This window comes from Mus musculus, chromosome 7 (assembly GCF_000001635.26).
Source record: "Mus musculus strain C57BL/6J chromosome 7, GRCm38.p6 C57BL/6J".
Lineage (NCBI taxonomy): Eukaryota > Metazoa > Chordata > Mammalia > Rodentia > Muridae > Mus > Mus musculus.
The window spans coordinates 61534045-61553197 of NC_000073.6; the positions used below are offsets into that span (position 1 = coordinate 61534045).

At 35.3% G+C, this 19153-nt stretch overlaps 1 long non-coding RNA gene and 1 pseudogene across 1 annotated transcript in view; both read right to left on the reverse strand.

The window, feature by feature from the left end:
* Positions 1-19153, reverse strand: part of B230209E15Rik (RIKEN cDNA B230209E15 gene) — an 85918-nt gene that overhangs the window by 4635 nt on the left and 62130 nt on the right. The window contains exons 3-4 of the long non-coding RNA NR_045727.1: positions 1032-1444; positions 701-741 (exon numbers count right to left, since the gene is read on the reverse strand). This is a non-coding gene — a long non-coding RNA (RIKEN cDNA B230209E15 gene). The remainder of the gene's footprint in view (positions 1-700; positions 742-1031; positions 1445-19153) is intronic.
* Positions 14489-15726, reverse strand: Ube2nl (ubiquitin-conjugating enzyme E2N-like; annotated as a pseudogene).

Genomic DNA, 19153 nt, shown 5'->3' on the forward strand with positions numbered 1-19153 from the left:
ACACACATGCATGTATGTTTATAAATTCATATATATATTTCTTCATATATGTATATATGAAAAAACTACCACCCTACTCACACACACAGAGAAACACACACACACACACAAACACCACACACACATACACACACACACACACACACACACACACACACACACACACACACACATATATATATATATATATATATATATATATATAGTTGTGATTAACAACCCTTAGCACAATTAAACAACTTTGAAATATGAATTATACACTATGAAGGTTAGCATGATTCAAATAAAAAGCTCAATTTTGTTGGGCAATATTGACTATATAGAGTTAGGATATGAGGAGGAAATACTAAACACAGGAGTAATTAGATTTTATCCACCCCAGAAGTGATGTGCTACACTTAAAACCTCTGTTTCTTCACAGTTTTTTCTATGCTGCTTTAGTTTTATTCATTTTCTCTCTTGTGCATTTTATTTCCAGAAAATAATTCCACTCAAAGTAATAACTACTACAAATATCATAGTCAAAGAAAACTAAGAACAAGTTTAACAATAGGAAAAATTATGAGCTCACATTTACTAAGTGTAGACATCTTTAACAATAAACTAACAGACTTTCAAAGCATACAAATGAAAAGAAAGTACCATGCTAGGAATATTAATTGCAAACCTAGTGGACATGTAAAATAAAAAAGTGTCTTACCTACATGAGTAAATTCTTGAGTACACATTTCTCCAAGGAATCTATACAAGGATACAAATAGAAAATTTATATATATATATCAACACGTTAAGCCTTAAGAAAGCAACGATCTAAACAGTTTTAAAACAGATTGCCTGACTCTAAGAGCCATACTGCTGAGTGAAGAAAAAAATTGAAACAATTTTCAAATGAGCAATAGATCAAAGAAGGTAGAATTAGCAATTTAATTTACTATATATAGTGCATATTGTGTTTGCACGACTTTGAAGGCTTTCTGCTATCTTTCAATTATTTTATTAGAATTTCAGGTTTGAGTATTATATTTACCAACATTTCTACCACATCAAACTCTTTCTGTAAATGTAGACACAATCACTCATTATTTCTTCTTCGCCTCCTCCTGGTGTTCCTGGTCCTCCTGGTCCTCCTGGTCCTCTTGCTCTTCCTGCTCCTCCGGCTTCTCCTGTTTTTTCTCCTCCTACGTTGCTGCTGCTGCTGTTGCTGCTGCTGCTGCTGCAGTTGCTGGCACTGCTGGCACTGTTGCTGCTGCTGGCACAGCTGCTGCTCCTGCTGCTGCAGCTGCTGCCCCTGCTGCCCCTGCTGCCCGTGCTGTTGCTGCTGCCCTTGCTGCTGATCCTGCTGCTGATCCTGTCGATCCTGCTGCTGCTGCTGCTGCTGCTGCTGCTGCTGCTGCTGCTGCTGCTGCTGCTGCTGCTGCTGCTGTTGCAGGCGCTTCCTCCTCCTCTATAATTGAAATATGAAATATAGTTAATAGGAATACCATATTTTTAAACCTCAAATATTTTACCTTGTCACCATCACTTGTTTCTCTGCTCAGGATTCCAGACAGAGATCTATGAAGTTTCCTAGAAAAATCGGAAGATTATTTCTCCTTTAAGGCCTATACGTTACTTTTTAGAATTGACTCCATGGTGTGTTGACTAGAAACCAATATATTTTTACTTTTAGAAAATATAACAATAATTTAAAGAAAAACAAAACTCAAAATGCAATCCACAGGTATATGAGACAAAATTTTTACTTTCACTATGAAAGAAAACAATTTTTCACAATATACACATGCAAAATTTATAAGTGCTTTCCTGACAGAAGGTACAGTAAGTTTTCCATAAATCCCGAAGTGATTCACAATAAAACTTAGCCAGATTTTCAGAATTTTTTTCTCTCTCTCTCTCTTTCTCACTCACATATATTGTGAGGCTCCCATGATTATTAAAACTTTGTGAAGATAAACTGAGGTAATTGAACACCAGTGATTGAAGCACACACACACTGACAGACAGACAGACAGACAGATAGATAGATAATTTCAGTGGAGACATCATGGATTCAAAACTTGGTATAGGCCTCTGTCTCATTGCCTACTCTCTTACATGCTCTGAGGACTAATGAATATGTACTTCTTCGTGAAGGGGTGTGATTAGAGGCATAAATATAATACTGAACTTTACCTTTATCTAGGGAGCTCTCATGAGGGACCAGTTGAATAACCTGAATATTTGATTGGAACACTTGAAGTAATATCAAGTGGAAGAGTCTGAGAGCAGTCCTGCTTAGGCGCCTTTTTCTTTCCTTCTTACTGTTAGACTCATATTCAAATGAATGCACATGTACAACAAAATTGTCAGTATTCATAATATTGTTAACATAGTTATAGTATAGTGACAATCTGATAAACATTTTAAGAGTACTAATCACTAGAAGGAAACAGATCAATTATATTCCTTTAATAATGTTATTTTAAATATTTTATCACATTTGCTTCCCAAATGAATCAACACTCTGACATGGCATTACCTTTTTATTAAGCTCTCCATGATTATTAAAAGATGAAGATAAACTGAACACCAGTGATTCAAGGACCAAAGATTTGTCAATGCAAATACAAGGACACTATTTAAAACACATTAAGTCATTATGATATCCTTCAAGACAAAGATGTGTTTTAGAATTCCATTAGATATGCACAAGCAAAATCTGTAAAGTCTTATGAAATCTGGACATTTGTTCTTACAGGACCAACAATAAACACAAAGGTCAGGATTAAAAAATATTTATTGGGCAGCGTTTAGGATTTATCCATCTAGAAGAATGGTCTTCAAACTTTCTAATATTTCAGGACATTAATCTAGATCAAAATGTTGAGCTGACACACAAGAATGAAAATATTTTGTCAGTACTTCATAAATATTTTGAATCATAAAATATCTGATAGGCATTACATCTGATATGGAAGTCTGCAAAGAGTTTGCAAACCACAGTCAAAGAAATGCTGATCTTTAGGGGCCCTATATTCCATCCAATAGATTACTGTGAGCATCCACTTCTGTATTTGCCAGGCATTGGTATAGCCTCACAAGAGAAAGCACACAAGGAACTAAAGGGGTCTGCAACCTTATAAGAGTAACAACAATATGAACTAACCAGTACCACCCAGAGCTGTGTCTCTAGATGCATATGTACCAGAGGATGGCCAAGTTGACCATGAATGGGAGGAGAGGCCCTTGGTCTTGAAAAGATCATATATGTCCCAGTACAGGGCCAGGAAGCAGGAGTGGGTTGGTTGGGGAGCTGGGTCAGGGGAGGGTATAGGGAGCTTTGGGGATAGCATTTAAAATGTAAATTAAGAAAATATCTAAGAAAAAGAAGAAATGCTAATCGCAGAAAATGGGGATTCTTGAGAGCTGCAATTTTGATCTATTTTAAGGGGGGTTTGTAAAAAACAACCAAGGTATTTTATTTGGTTTATTCAGAGTCAGAATTTAGACTTTCCATTTTACCCTTCAGTATAAGCTGAAATCTTACAATCCATCATTGGTATAGTTAGGTTTGTCAATAGTATCCTATCTAGATAATATTTCAAGATGAGGAGGGGCTCAGTTACTATATACTTTTTCCTCAGATCTCCCACAGCATAAAATATGCTGTGATAAAGTTTTATGGAGACTCCATCAGTACAGATGTCCTGAGCTATGTGTAGCACAAATAATGAGGAATACTCACAAATGCCTGTGATAAAATTGTCCAATGACTGGTTACAAATTAAATATTGGGTAACATTTTAATCTCTGAAGAAAGGTCATTTAATTCTACAGATTCATATAGCAATGATTTGATTGAATGTGTTTTGATAAATGTTGGAGTACCTAGAATCACAGTGTTATGTCTCCCTAGATGGCTTGTATAAGGAAAAGGAGAAGAAGTTTTATGAGCAGTTTATTTTTAGTTTGAAACAACACTGACATTGTATATTTTTCCTGAAACTGCATGATACTGGCAAAATGTAATGATGCACTATAAGTAGTTTACATATGAGGTTATCCACGTCTCAAACAACAAATAGAGCATGTTTCTCTTATATTCATTACTGAACCTTAGATGTATGAAGATAGCCTAAAATAATTTCAGGTTCTAGAATATTTAATCAGCTCACAGGATGGGGGAATATTTTTAGAACATAGATAAAATACTGTAAATGGAAAATATGATATGGAAGTTTTTTTCTGGTAATGAAGACAATATTGATTTTCAAAAGAAGTCAAAAGAAGGAATGCAGAAACTGATTGTAAAGGCCATAGGTAAAACTTATTTGTGTATATTTACATTATACATATCATACATGCACATGTATCTGCATGTACATGTAAATAATGTAAAAGATATTATGTTAATTGTTAATAGAATGTACTCCAGCAGTAGAATAATCTAAAAAAATATATTTTCCTAATGCATAAATCCTCCTTTGTAAGTGGATGATGGTAAGAGGACTGCAGGAAACTTGCAAAATAGTGTATTATACTGCCCAATTATTTCATCTTCATGACCTTAAAGGCAGAATCCAATTTCTAAATACAGTACACACTGTGGACTACCTATTTATAAGATTGTCACTGAAAATAACCTGGACACCTGCTATCCCTCACATAACATATAAAGCAATTGATGCTATGTATGCTTCAAATAGAGGGGGGAAAACTTCAATACTCCTCTGCCACTGAATAATCAGTGAACCACAATGTCAACAATGTTATTTATTTTTTATTAGACATTTTACTTATTTACATTCCACATGTTATACCCTTTCCTAGTTTCCCCACTGGAAATGCTCTATCACATACTTCCTCTCCCTGCTTCTATTTGGGTGCTCTTCCACACACCCATGCCCCAATCCACTCCTGCCTCCCCACCCTGGCATTCCCCTACACTGGGGCATCAAGGCATTACAGGAACAAGGGATGGCCCTCACATTGATGTACAACAAGGCCATTCTCTTTTACATATTCAGCCAAAGCCATGGGTCTCTCCAAGTGTACACTCTGGTTGATGGCTTAGTCCATGATTGTTTAATATTGTTGCTCTTCCTATGGTTTTCAAACCCCTTCAGCTCCTTCAATCCTTTAACTCCTCCCTTGTGGACCCCATGCTCAGACCAATTGTTGGCTGCAAGCATCTGCCTGTGTTTTTGTCAGGCTCTGGCAGAGCCCTCATGAGATAGCTATATCAGGCTCCTGTCAGAAAGAAATACTTGGCATCCACCATAGTGTCTGGGTTTAGAGTCCATTTTTTTATGTTGGCACATCTTTTTGGCTTATTTTATAGAGCTGAACAAGGAGGCAAGTTTAAATATAGTGGGAAACAAGTATGAAGATTTAGCGACTCCAGTAAAATGGTCAAAATGTGAAAATAATTATATTAAAATTTCAAAAATATAAGAAATTATTAAAATATTTGTCTAGTACCAGATATATAAAGAATATCTGACCCTCTACTGAATATTTGGAAAACAATCCTATGTACAATTTCAGCAATGTTTTCTCTGGGGAATCAAACAATTTATAGTGGTTAACTTATAAATTTAACAAAGGCAATGGGCAATGTACTGCACTGGGTATCTTGTGACCAAAGGTTTCACCATAAGTCTTCCCAGTACAAATTATGGCATTCCAATGGGTACACTGATGAGCTTACATTTTCAGGACTTCCTTGGAGAATATACACAAGACGTGTCCTAAGGTGACATGAAGCTAGATTTGTGTTCATAGAAACTGTAGGAACATGAAGATGTTCAAGTACTGTCATTAAATGAGGGGTTGTGAATAATTAAAATCCCAACACCTTGGGAACCTAGAGGGAGAAACTTCCAAAACTCTTCACTAATAGGATAAAATTACACACAAACATTCCCTACAAAGATAAGGAGAATCAATATTATTAAGGAATTCAACTCAAGAGAAGATTCAACCCAATCCTAGTTGGTAAAACCTGTGTAAATATGTATGTAAAGAAACCTCTAAGATTACTCATCAGGCTATATTATTTTAAAGGATGGATGCACATGTACAGAGAATCTCTCTCTCTCTCTCCCTCTCTCTCTCTCTCACACACACACACACACATACACACAAATACACACATAAGCCGAGACACAAACCACTGTGTTTGTAGAGGAATTGAGTTTGACAGTATATGAAGTATATGAAGTAAGCATGAGATGAATTGGAAGGGATACTAGAATTGATATAATGTAAATACAATGTGCATTTATGAAATAAAAAATAGATAATAAAATTGCATTTATAAATTTATGTGTGTATTTAAACTTCCACATAAACTATACACATAAACAAAGGCAAGTCTTATGTAAAACATAGAGTGAACTAAATGTGATTTTAATATTTAATGTATTCAATTAGCATACAGGGGAAAATATAAGTGTTGGAATAAATCTTTTACTTGCATTTCTTTATATTATGAAATAATAAGAGTCACAAGGCCTTTAATATTTGAATGGTGTGTTGTTTGTTTCTTCCTGTCATATAGGAGTAGCATATGCTGACTGAAAAAAAAAAGTAGCCGCATCAGAGGACATTTTCAAAAATGTGAGTGAAATGAAGTGGGAGAAAACACTAGTATTTTTAGATGCAGCTTGCATCTGATATCAATCAGGATAAGAAAAGTTGATATATACATAAAAAAAAAAAACCACTGGTTCCTCTATAAAACTGATCCTCATAGTTTACTCTGCATAGTGAATTGGCATTTTATTCAGTGTCAATTGCTGGATCATAGGTACCAGCCTGCTTTTTATTCAGTATAAATATTACTCAACTTTTTTTCCCTTTGAGCCATGCCTTGGAACAAGTATTAACCTGAAACAGAAATCATTATTTTTTCCTTTCTGATTCTTTTGTGATTTTGTACACTACTCCAAGTCATGTAAGAAGCACAGAATTCAATGAAATATGACAACAGAAGTAACAACATTTTACAAGAATATACTGAAAACTTTTAATTTCTATCTGCCTGGATATTAAAGAAGACATATCTCTTTCTCCCATTTTTTTCTCTTTCTAAGGTTTTGTTTGCCTACAGGTAGTCCTGTATTCTCTCATGTTCTTACATAATGGAAAAAAGTCAAAGAAACTAGAGACATAAATATAAACTTATTTATTTATTGTGTACCAGAATTTCAAATTTTTCTTTTTATGATTATTTTATATGACCTACAATAACCATTCATGACAATATTTTGTCCTATCTATAAGATCTAGAACAAGAAGGGCAATAATTTAGGGTATGGTGGACACATTTTCTTCTCCTATAGCTTAGGCTACATGTAATCTAATACCTAGCCTGTCAACAGTGTATAGCCATTGTGTTCTTATTTTTCCTGTGAAGTTTTCAGAGGAAAGGCTGGAATTTCTCTACTTAGACACGGAACAAAACACAACCACATTCCCATTCATTACTATAACACTTCGTTGGCCATTTAAACTGATCGTGCTTTCATGTGGGGACCATATTCCTGGGCCCCTGTATCTTGAAAAAAACTAAGGTATTTTATTATAGATTTCCTTGAAACATTAATGTGTTCATTTCAACCACAGGAATTCAGAAGTAAAATCCACTTACTACTCTTTTTTTCTTCATGCCCAGTAATGAAGCTCTTACACTTTAACCAGATATAATTCCAAATTCTATGTTTAATAGATTTCCAGTGATCACTAACTCACTCTATTTCTCAGTCATAAAGCTCAGAAAAAAACATGGCAGTTAGGTTCCATCTTGTAGGTGGATTGTTCAAATATCCATGGGATGACCTGGTATAGTCTGACAAAAAGTATTCATATTGAGTTCCTTTTTAGAAATCCACACTTTGTATTCTGCCTTCTTCTTGGTTATAAATAACTACGAATTTAAATTGTTGCAGTGTTAGTCAGTTGCGAAAATAGTTTAATCTAGAGATTCAAATCCATAGAAGGCTGAAATTCCATCTCTCTCATGCAAGATTAAGAAAAACGAATAAAAAAAATTGACAACAAATGCTTTGGTGTATGTGGAAAGGTGAACACTCACTGGTGTTGTGATAGGAAAGTGATTCAACCTATTTACAAATCAATAGCCAGATATAACAAAAAGCTAAATATAAATATCATAAGTTTCAGTTGTATCAGTCATTGTTATATGTCCAAAGGGGATGAGCATCCTTCTCTATGGTTACTTCCTTGAGTATGTTTACTCTTTGGTATGCACCATACACAGGCAATGGAATCCACCTAACTATGACTTACATGATGAAAGTAAATGGAAAAAGGGGGGAGGGGTAAATGTACTGTGGGAAATGATAATCTTCAGTAAGAAAGTAATAGTTTAAAATAAAAGGCAGAACTAGAAAAGTTTGTTTTTAGTGTGGTAATCTACACCATCAAAGACAAATGTGTTGGTTCATTGATGTCTTCTTGGGCCAAGCCTTTATATCAGATATCTATACAAGGATGACTGCAGGAACAATAAAATTACAAAGGGACAATTACCTTGGTGAAGATTAGAAAGAGTAGTAGGGTAAAATAATCGAGGTTTCCATTGATATGATAGAGTAAATAAGGAGAAAAAAAGTGATTTTATTAATAATAGTAAAAGAATAGGAAATATAGATTAAGAAAACAGTGTAATAGCATCATAATATAAACTTTCTACCTAAAAGTACCTGTAATAAATAAATGTAATTGTATAGATAACCACATACTCCCCAAATGAAAGTTCTATATCTTATCACAGATCATCTAACAAATAAATGCAGAAAACCATAACTAATCAAAACAGTGTAGAACACAGTCATCAAATAATTTTATAAAACATTCCTTGTATCTAAACCTCACGGCTCATTGTGTAGTAGCAACAAGAAAGATGATAAAATCTCAGATATGAGGCCATTTGCTGTAAGATAATGTCTTCTTGAATGCCCATAATTACAATTTTCAAAATATTTCAAACTCTTAAATATTGCTGATAGCAGGAGACACAGTTTTCTTCAAAGAAGAAGAAGCAATTGGTTATTCAACACAAAATGATCAGCCCTAAACATATATACAAAACATTATCCAAACTAAATGACTGTATTTATGATTTTAAGAACAAGCATGTGTATATATATATATATATATATATATATATATATATATATATATATGAGCAAACAATGTTATATTGGTGGGTAGGGGAGAAAATGGGAATGGGTAAATAAAACTGTATTATAATATCAAAAATAAAGAAGATTACTTTAAAAGTTCATTTCCACCAAACAGAAGTGAAAGGAATGCCTACTCCACATCCATCTAATGTTAAAATAAGTCATATAGAAATTTACCATGGTTTATCCCTAGGTAACTGATGAAATTATTGGAAAAACATGCAGAGCATCTTTTATTTGTTTTTCTAGTCTGTTCTGCTCAGAAAAAAATACTTCTCAGAAAATCATAATGCAGTAAGGATGATGACTCTCTTATAGATAACATGACACAGACAACCTCCCATACTCTGTGTTGGCCTGAATTTTCCAGACTCGTACAAGCCTAAATTCAGTAAGTGTAGATTTTCCTACAATAAATAACCTGAGCATGTGGATATTACAGTGAGGATCTCTTTCCTTTTCCTGTCATTTAATGAGTGGATGTATACAAACTGCAAGTCCAGCAATGATTTCTATTTATCAGGAGGCACAGATGTTTGTCCAAGATTTCTGATGTTTGGCTTGGAATATAGGACTAGACATCCCCTGTCTCTTCCTTTCTTACCAACGCCTTCTTTTTTTCTAAAGAGTCTATGAGCTTTAACTAGTGTTATATGGATGACTCACTATATTCTCACTAGAATGGTTTACTGAAGCCTGAATCAATTTTGTCATACCATATTCTCTGAAAAAGCCTTATTGAATATATATTGGATTTTTTTCTGAGTACAGAGCAAAGGTGAAGCAAATGATAATTAAGAAAAGGAAACCTAAAATTAATGAACAAGGAATAAAATATTAGCTTATGAGAATAAAAACAAATGTAGCAGATTATTTTACCAGGTACTACATTTAACCATTTAATACCAGATATAATGAGACTATAACTTCATTTTCCACAAGTATTTGTATAATTGATCCGTAAAAATTACATAGAGTCTTGTATTCACCAGAATAGACATTTAGTCAAGTAAGAAATTTGGTCTTATGTAAAGCTATCATATCTTTATTGACCTTGGTAGCAGATACACACTAACAAGCACTTCTAAATATCAAACATGAAAGATTCAAAAGTGACTAGGATTTCAGCTTACTTTTCCCTATCATCCACACTGGTACCTAGAGCAGACATATGAGCTATCTCCCAAGGAGGGTATATTTTTGACTAATCCTATGCTTATATATCCAAGCCCCATATCCCAAAACAATCAGCATCCTGAGAACAGTACCTGACTTTTCATTCAGTCCTTGACGAACACCAAGAAATTTGTTAACAGATTTTATTGATTTAGAATCCTTTATCTAAGGAATCTGAGGGAAAAAAAAATAAGAACACAACCCATTTCTTTCCATGCCATTCAGAATTTAAAACACCTGGGCCTCAACAATTATCTGCTTTTATATGTGTGTGGTTTCTACAATAACAGGCAAAGGCTACTGTAATCCTTCCTGTCACCTTGTTAGGTATATATTGTGCAATACATCATAAATCTTCCATTGATTCTACTACAACCTATGGTTTTGAGCCCATTTTCAACTAATTTTCTATGCTCAGTTATTCAGGTGCATATTCATTTCTCTTAAATGAGGTCCAAAATCAGTTAGATCCTCAAAGTTTAACATTATGTCAGATACAAAGGAGCAAGAAGAATACAGATGAGGGACAGAACAATAAGGCAAATTACTGAGCTAAATCCCTAGAGTAAACAATATAGTTACCAGGATAATAAAAATAATAATTTTGTCAAAGTCATTGATAAGAACATTTTCTGTTATAAACAAATATTACGAAGTTAAAAAATGACGAGATACCAACAATAAAGACAAGCTAGATATAATAGATCATGATAGATGATTGAAACTATTATCTTCAATCATTTTTTTCACATACCAGTATTTAAATGAAATTAAGTACAATTTTGGCTCTTAGATTTTTAAACACAAGAACAGAAACTTGAATTTTATAAAATGAACACAGACCACACAATACCCACAAAATGATAAGTAATAATTACTAATGAAAAGATGGTAAATGACACTAAATAGTAATTAAGACTAAGCAATATAACTAAAATAAAATACTATGACTCATGGAAAGTGGGTTGTGACTGGCAACCTTAGTAAATTGAGATTCAAAGTCAAAAAAGAAAAAGAAAATAAATTTTGGTATATTAATCTTGTCAATTGAAGTATATACAAACTATTTACTTTGACTGAACTTAAAGAATTAAGTATGCAGATATGTACTTATGAACATGGAACTATGTTTGTTCCCAAAAATAACAATGTAAACCTGACATTAGAATTTGTATAGAAATGTAATGTAAAATATCTGAGACTTGGATGCCATCAAGATGAAAACAGGAGAACTAGCATGTTTGTGTTTTAGTACTCTCAGAGAGCAGTGGCATACTAGGTAATGTGATGTCAGAAAGTGTTCCAGAATGTCTCATCATGTCATGTGATCACTGCTGTCCTCATATAAACATCCTCTAGAGATCCAGTCCCCCAAAGCAGATTAAGAAGCAACAAGTTTCTCATCTCTATCAGATACTGAAGGTTGATGTAATACACCATCCTTACAGATCAAGTAGAACTCCAAGGCTGAGTGCTGAATGATAGATCTTAAAACTGAAACAAAGAACAGAAGCAATATCAAATACCTTGCACAGCAAACAGAAGCAGTTTCGTTCAGAGCAGAAATGTGAGGAATCATAGCAAGTTACCTGACCATGATGACGTTTTCTTTTCATTTTCATCTGCAGGTTTCCAGAGCACTTCTCCTTTCCTGAGAAGCAGCTTACAGTCAATCTCTAGCAAAAGCCTGGCCTGACCTGCTAGCTAAACAACAACCAGGAGTATTACTGGCAAATTTTTATGTGAATAGATTCCTTTAGCTCTGGTTGACGCAGAATGGCTGAGTATACTTAGGAAAATAGAGAAAAGATTTGGGACCAATGAGAAGAGAGATCTCAAAAATGACGAAGAAAGCAAAGCCTGTTGTTACCATGGCGATTTTTTCATCAAAGCTCCTCTATCTCTTCTCCCTCCTCCCTGCCTGTTGCATCAGGAATAAAAATTAAGATGAAATAGAAGGAGAAATACCAAAATATTATGTAATTATTCTTCTGTATCTGGCTCTAATTAAATAAGGGAAATCTGTCCAGAAATAGTGTGCCTTTGACCCTGGATCTGGCTAAAGGTACCTAAAATAAAGCTTCTGTTCGGGTATAGGGACTTCTGCTTGTAATCATGGGCTGTCAAATGAACTCCAGTGCTAAATCTTTGTAATCTACCTATGGCAATATCCTGAGGAGCTAAGGTTATTTGCATATTTATCACATTAGCTCATATAATTATACACATTACAACTTGCAAACCATTCACTTGAATTGTCTAAAGTCATACTTGTGTCCTATTTCATAAAGCTATTTACCACATAATACACCATATCTTAAATTATAATGGTGAAGAAATATTAAGAGGAGATTATTTTAGAAAAGAAATTCCAAAACCTAGGCATACTACAATAATTTCTTTGTGTGTGGATGTTGTGTGCTTTTGTTATTCAGAGAATCACATTGTAATAAGGGTATGGAATCTATATGAGAACTCAATATTCATATGTCATATAATGTGCTAAATATTTAATCATAACATAAAATACATTAGTGTTGTCCACTATATCTATAACTAATAATACATGGTCAATTGATTTGTTCACTTTTTAATATACACTCAGCTCATTTAGCACTGTTGATATATGCTCAGATAAAGGAGATTATTAAATCAAATAAGGAATATTCATATGAACCTAGAGATACAGGAGTGATCAATAATGATTCTCTAGTAGTTCCTCTGTGCATATATATATTTTTTTCTCTGTCTATATCTTTTTTTAAATTCCATACGATATAGACAGAGAAAGAATAAAATTATTATGTAATTATTGTTTGGTTTCTGGCCTTAATTGTAAAACAGCAAGCTCTGCCCAACCCAATCCACACATAACAAGAGGAAGCTTGTGCCTCAGGTCTTCTGACATATGCAGTATTACAAGTGAGAAAGCAACCACACAATAATTGGCCTACAGGGACCCCCCATGACTCAGGAGATGCAAGCATCCTGTCCCAGCTGTAGGCACACATTCCTTCAGGCTTATACCTCTGCCTGAGAGCAGAACCTCTGCTTCTCCCTTCCCAACTCACCCACACCTGAGTCATATTTTTCCCCAGGACTTCTGACAGTTCCAGGTTCTGAGGTGAGATGCTATCATCAGCCCCAGTACCTGACCCAACTGGGACCCTGCTCTGGATCTCCACCTACTCTGCCCATACCCAGAAAAAGTTTGCCCTCCAGGAATTCTGACCGAGCCAGGATCACAAGATCTCAGGCTCACAGCATGGAAAGATTCAAGTCAGAGACAGCAAGGCCAGCTCACACAAGAGATAACATAACAAACAGAAATGAATGCTACTTGGCAACAATAAAGAAGTCACAAGAGGGAGACAACCTTGAATGTAGAAACCCTAGAAAAGTGATCAGGAGTCACAATTACAGGTATCACCAACAGAATTCAAGAGATAGAAGATAGAATCTCAGATGTAGAAGATACCATAGAAAACATTGACACAACCGTCAAAGAAAACGGAAAATACAAAAAGCTCCAAATTCAAAACATCCATAAAATCCAGGACACAATGAGAAGACCAAACCTAATAAAAATAGGCCTAGAAGTCAGCAAATATTTCCACCTCAAAGGGCCAATAAACATCTTCAACAAATTTATAGAAGAAAATTTCACTAACCTGAAGAAATAGATGACCATAAACATATAAGCAGCCTACAGAATGGCAAATTGTTAGGAACAAAAAAGAAATCCCTCTCATCACATCATAATCAAAACACCAAATACAAAGAGCAGAGGTAGAATGTTAAAAGTGGTAAGGGAAAGAAGTTCAAGTAACATATAAAGGCAGACCAATCAGAATTACACCAGACTTCTCAACAAAGACTATAAAAGTCAGAAGATCTTGGGCAGATGTCATACAGACCCTAAGAGAACAAAAATGACAGCCTAGGCTACTATAGCCATCCAAACTCTCAATTCCCATAGATGGAGAAATCAAGAAATTCCATGACAAATCCAAATTTAGAAAGTAACTTTAGCCAAACCCAGCCTTACAGAGGATAATAGATGGAACGCTCTACCACAAGGAAGGAAACTACACCCTAGACTAACCTAGAAATTAATCTCTTCTTTTTTTTTTTTTTTAGAATAACAAAAAATATTTTACTAAAACATAAGATCTACAGAAGTTTCCAGAAAAGCCATACAAAATGGTCACAAGCTTTTTCTTCATCTTTCGGGTGGGGGTGGGGGGTGGAGAATCTACACTTGACAGCAAAGTCACAATTTTATTAGTGAGGGCTGTGATGTTTATTTGGTGTTCCAATTTTGGTTCAGACAATCAAGCTTGTCCATCTACAGCGTCTAAAGTTAGACTTGGCTAGAGAGCATATTCTAAAAAAACTGGTTAGCTGCATTTAACCACTGCAATTAGATCCTTTAAAAGGGGGGAGAGGAAAGGAAGCCATAAAGTTAAAATAAAACTACTTTCCCCCTAAAAAATAAAATAACACCCATACCCCTGGCAGATAACCCTGACAACTACCTTTATTCACAGTGCCTTGTACTTTAACCATGATGGGGAAGGAGTCAAAGCAGAGAGTCCTGCTTCTCAGCATCTCTCAGCAACCCGGATGGTACTTCTAGCCTCTGCTCAAGCTTTACAACAGCGAATCAGGACAAGACAGATTTGCTAATGTGCATGTAATCACCAAAGATGAAGATGCCTGGGCTTTTATTCTGTAATGTTTCTAGGACTGTGTCCATTAAATGCAAACAAAATAGGAAGAAATCTTGGCAGAACAGGAGAAGTGGTGTACACTTGATGATCTGATCGACTTAAATATTGTTCATGGCATATAACCTAGTCCATGCTCTCGCTGTTTCTATGGCTTGGGCTTCGTTGATCTTCCATTGCTCGGCTATGTCATTTGCTAATGGATCATCTGGATTAGGAGCACTTAACAAAGCCTGGATTGATAGCAGAACTGTGCGGATCTGCAGTGCTGGGGACCACTTATCTTTCAAAATATCTAAACATATTCTTCCCAACTTGTCTACATTAGGATGATAAATTTTGGCCATGCAACGTATTTTAGGTGCTACCATTGGGTATTCTTCTGGAAGGAATAGTTCAAGTTTAAAAGTCCCTCCCTCAAAGGGAGAATCCTGGGGACCAGCAATGACCATATGAAAATAACGGACATTGCTCTCATCTGGTTCTGCTTTAATGCCAGGAACTGGTTCTGCCAGCAAACACTGGGTTTCCTTGATGATCCTGCGGGGCAGCCCGGCCATCTTGTCAGATCCCAAGTTCGGCCTCTGCTCTTGTCTCCGGCTCCGCTAGCCTCACCAACGAGTGAAATTAATTGTTTCAAAACAAACCCAAAAGAATAGAGCCACACAAGTATAATTCCACCTCTTACAACATAAATAACAGGAAGCCACAGTCTTTGTCCTTAATCTGTCTTAACATCAGTAAACTTAATTCCACAGTAAAAAGACATAGACTAACAGACTGGGTATTTAAACAGGATTCAGCGTTTTGATGCATAAAGTAAACACACTTAAGTGACAAAGACTGACACTACCTCGGAATAAAAGTCTGGAAAAATTTTCCAAACAAATGGTCCCATGAAACAAGCTGGAGTAGCCATTCTAATACTGACTAAATCAAGGGGTGGGAAACTGGGGAAGTAAAAATTACCAGATTCCATGTAGACAAGATTTTGATAGGACCCAATGGGGATGAAATTAACCTAAATGTCCAACACAGGGGGGATAGAAGCTTCAGAGACCATAACCAGTGGATAAGGACAGCTTCCTGGATAGGACCGCTGATCCACCTCAAACATTTAAACTCAGATTTGGAAAAGCCATACAGAGACTGCCCCATCGATGGATCCATCCCTTTAGCAGACACCAAACAGAGACACTATTGATGATGTCAAGAAGTGCTTGCTGATAGGAGCCTGATATAGCTGTCTCCTGAGAGGCTCTGCCAGATTATGACCAAAGTAAATGTGGATGCTCTCATTCAACCGTCATAGGGCTGGGCACAGGAACCCTATGGGAAGAGTTGGAAAAGTACTGAACGAGCTGAAGGGGACTGCAACTCCATAGGAAGAACAACAGTATCAAATAACAGGACCACCCAGAGCCCCCAGGACCTAAACCACTAATCAAAGAATACAATAGGAGGTACCTCATGGCTCCAGCCACAGATGTAGCAGAGGATTGTTTTATCTGCCATCCATGGGAGAGGAGGCCCTTTTTTCTGTGGAAGCTCAATGTCCCAGCATATAGCCCTAGTGTTATGGGGCTGGAGTAGAGGCAGAGGGTTAGGGAAGATGTGATGGGGGGGCTGCAGAGGAGAAAATGGGGAGCAAGACAACAATTGAAGTGTAAACAAGTAAAATAACCAATAACAATACATAAAAAATAAATAAGAATAAACCTATAATGCATACAGATGGTATGTGAGCAGTAATAATTATTAAAAACAAGCAACATATTTGAAAAGGAGCAAAGAATATTATGTTGGTTTTTATATTGGTGGCCAGGAGAGTGAAAGCATCATGGGTAATATAATCTCAAAAATAAAGAATATTTTTAAAAATTCACTTCCATCAAGTAAAGATTGAAGTAATATATGGCCTTCCCCAAACTAACATTAAAATAACAAGGCAATATATAAATTTACCAAGGTTCTACCTAGGTAGCAGGTTATATTATTGGGAAATTTTACAGAGCATTTTTGATTGGTTATTTTCTGGGCTATGTGTGCTCAGAAGAAAAGCTGTCCAGAAAAACATTACCCAATAAGAATGATGAATCTCTTGTAGAACACATGACAGAGCTATACTCCCATATTCCTCCTTGGCCTGTATGTTTGAGCCTCTTACAAGTCTACTACACTCAGTAAGTGTGGACTTTACTACAATAAATTGTCTATGCATGTGGAAACTGGGGTGATGATCCCTTTTCTTTTAACTGTCATTTAATGAGATGTAAACAAATGGCAAGACCAGCTAGGATATCTTTTTATCAGGTGACACAGATTGCCCAAGATAGCTACTACTTGGCTTGGAATAAAGACTAGACAGCACCTGAATTTAAAAATTAACAAAGAATATAAAACATATACAGGATGATAATTAATAATTACTATTTTAAAAGGCAATGATATTATATAGTGATTAACAAAAGACAACATAAATACATAACTTACTATCATGCGTGGAAACTGTGTGGTAGCTGCAAACATTAGTAAGTTGATATTCAATGTAAAAAAAAAAGGAATTTTGGTATATTAACCTTTTAATTGAAGTATATGTGAATTCTTTGCTTTGACTATCTTTAAAGAATGAAGTATGCAGGTATGCAATGACAAACATAGAACTATGTTTGTTCCCAAGAGTAGCAACTTTAACCTGATGTTAGAACATGGATTGCAAACTAATGTAAAACATCTGAGACTGTTGATGGTACAAAGATGATAACAAAGGAGAACTGCAGCATTTAGGATTTAGTACTATTTGAGGGCACTGGCATACCAGGTAATGGGATGTTAGAAAATATTTCAGAAAAACTTCATAGTGACAAGTTATAACTACTGTCCTGGTACAAAAATCTTTTACAGATCTGGTCTCCCAAAACAGATTAAGGAGCAAAAAGTTGCCTATCACTGTCAGATACTGAAGGCTGATATAATACATGATCCTAGCAGATGAGGCAGAACTCCAAGGCTGAGTGCGGATCTTTAAACTGAAGCAATGAACAGAAGCAATATCAAATACCTTGCACAGCAAACAGGAGCAGTTTCACTCAGAGAAGTAATGTGAATAATCATAGCAAGTTACCTGACCATAATGACGTTTTCTTTTCATTTTCATCTGTAGATTTCCAGAGCACCCCATCCTTCTCTGAGAAGCAGCTGATATTCAATCTCTGGCAAGAGCCTGGCCTGTGCTGCTAGCTAAACACCAACCAGGAGCATTACTAGAATTTTTATGTAAATACACTTTATGGCATTGGTAGCCGCAGAATGGCTTAGTACACTTAGAAAAATAGAGAAAAGATTTGGGAACAATGAGTACAGAGATCACAAAAATGACTAAGAAAGCAAAGCATGTTCTTACCATAGAGATTTTGTCATGGAAGCTCCTCTATATCTCTCACTCCTCCCTGCCTGTTGCATCATGAATACAAATTAAGATGATATAGAAGGAGAAATACCAAAATATTATGTAATTCTTCTTTGGTTTCTGGCTCTAAATAAAAATGAGAAAATTGTCCTGAAATGCCTTGCCTTTCACCCTGGATCTGGCTAAAGTTACTTATAACAGAACCTCTATTTGTGTTTAGAGACATCGGCTTCTAAACATGGGTTATGAAATGCACATCAGTGGTGAATGTTTATTAATCTTCCTGTGTTAATATTCAGAAGAGTGATACTTATTTGGACAATTTTCATCCTAGTTCATATATTTATGCACATTATAATTGGCAAACAATGCACTTGGACTATCTAAAGGCATGCTTGTGTCCAATGTCATAAAATTACTTAACACATAATATACCATGTCTTCAATTATAATAATGGTGAATAAATATTAATTGGAGACTATTTTAGAAAAGAAATATCCAAAACATAGGCATAGGAAAATCATTTTGTTTTGTGTGGATACATGTGCAGTTCTTTTTTGCGAGAATCACAGTGTTCATATAGGTATGTTGTCTATTGAGAACTTATAGAATTATTATTAAGATATCATTATTCTGTCAATACTTA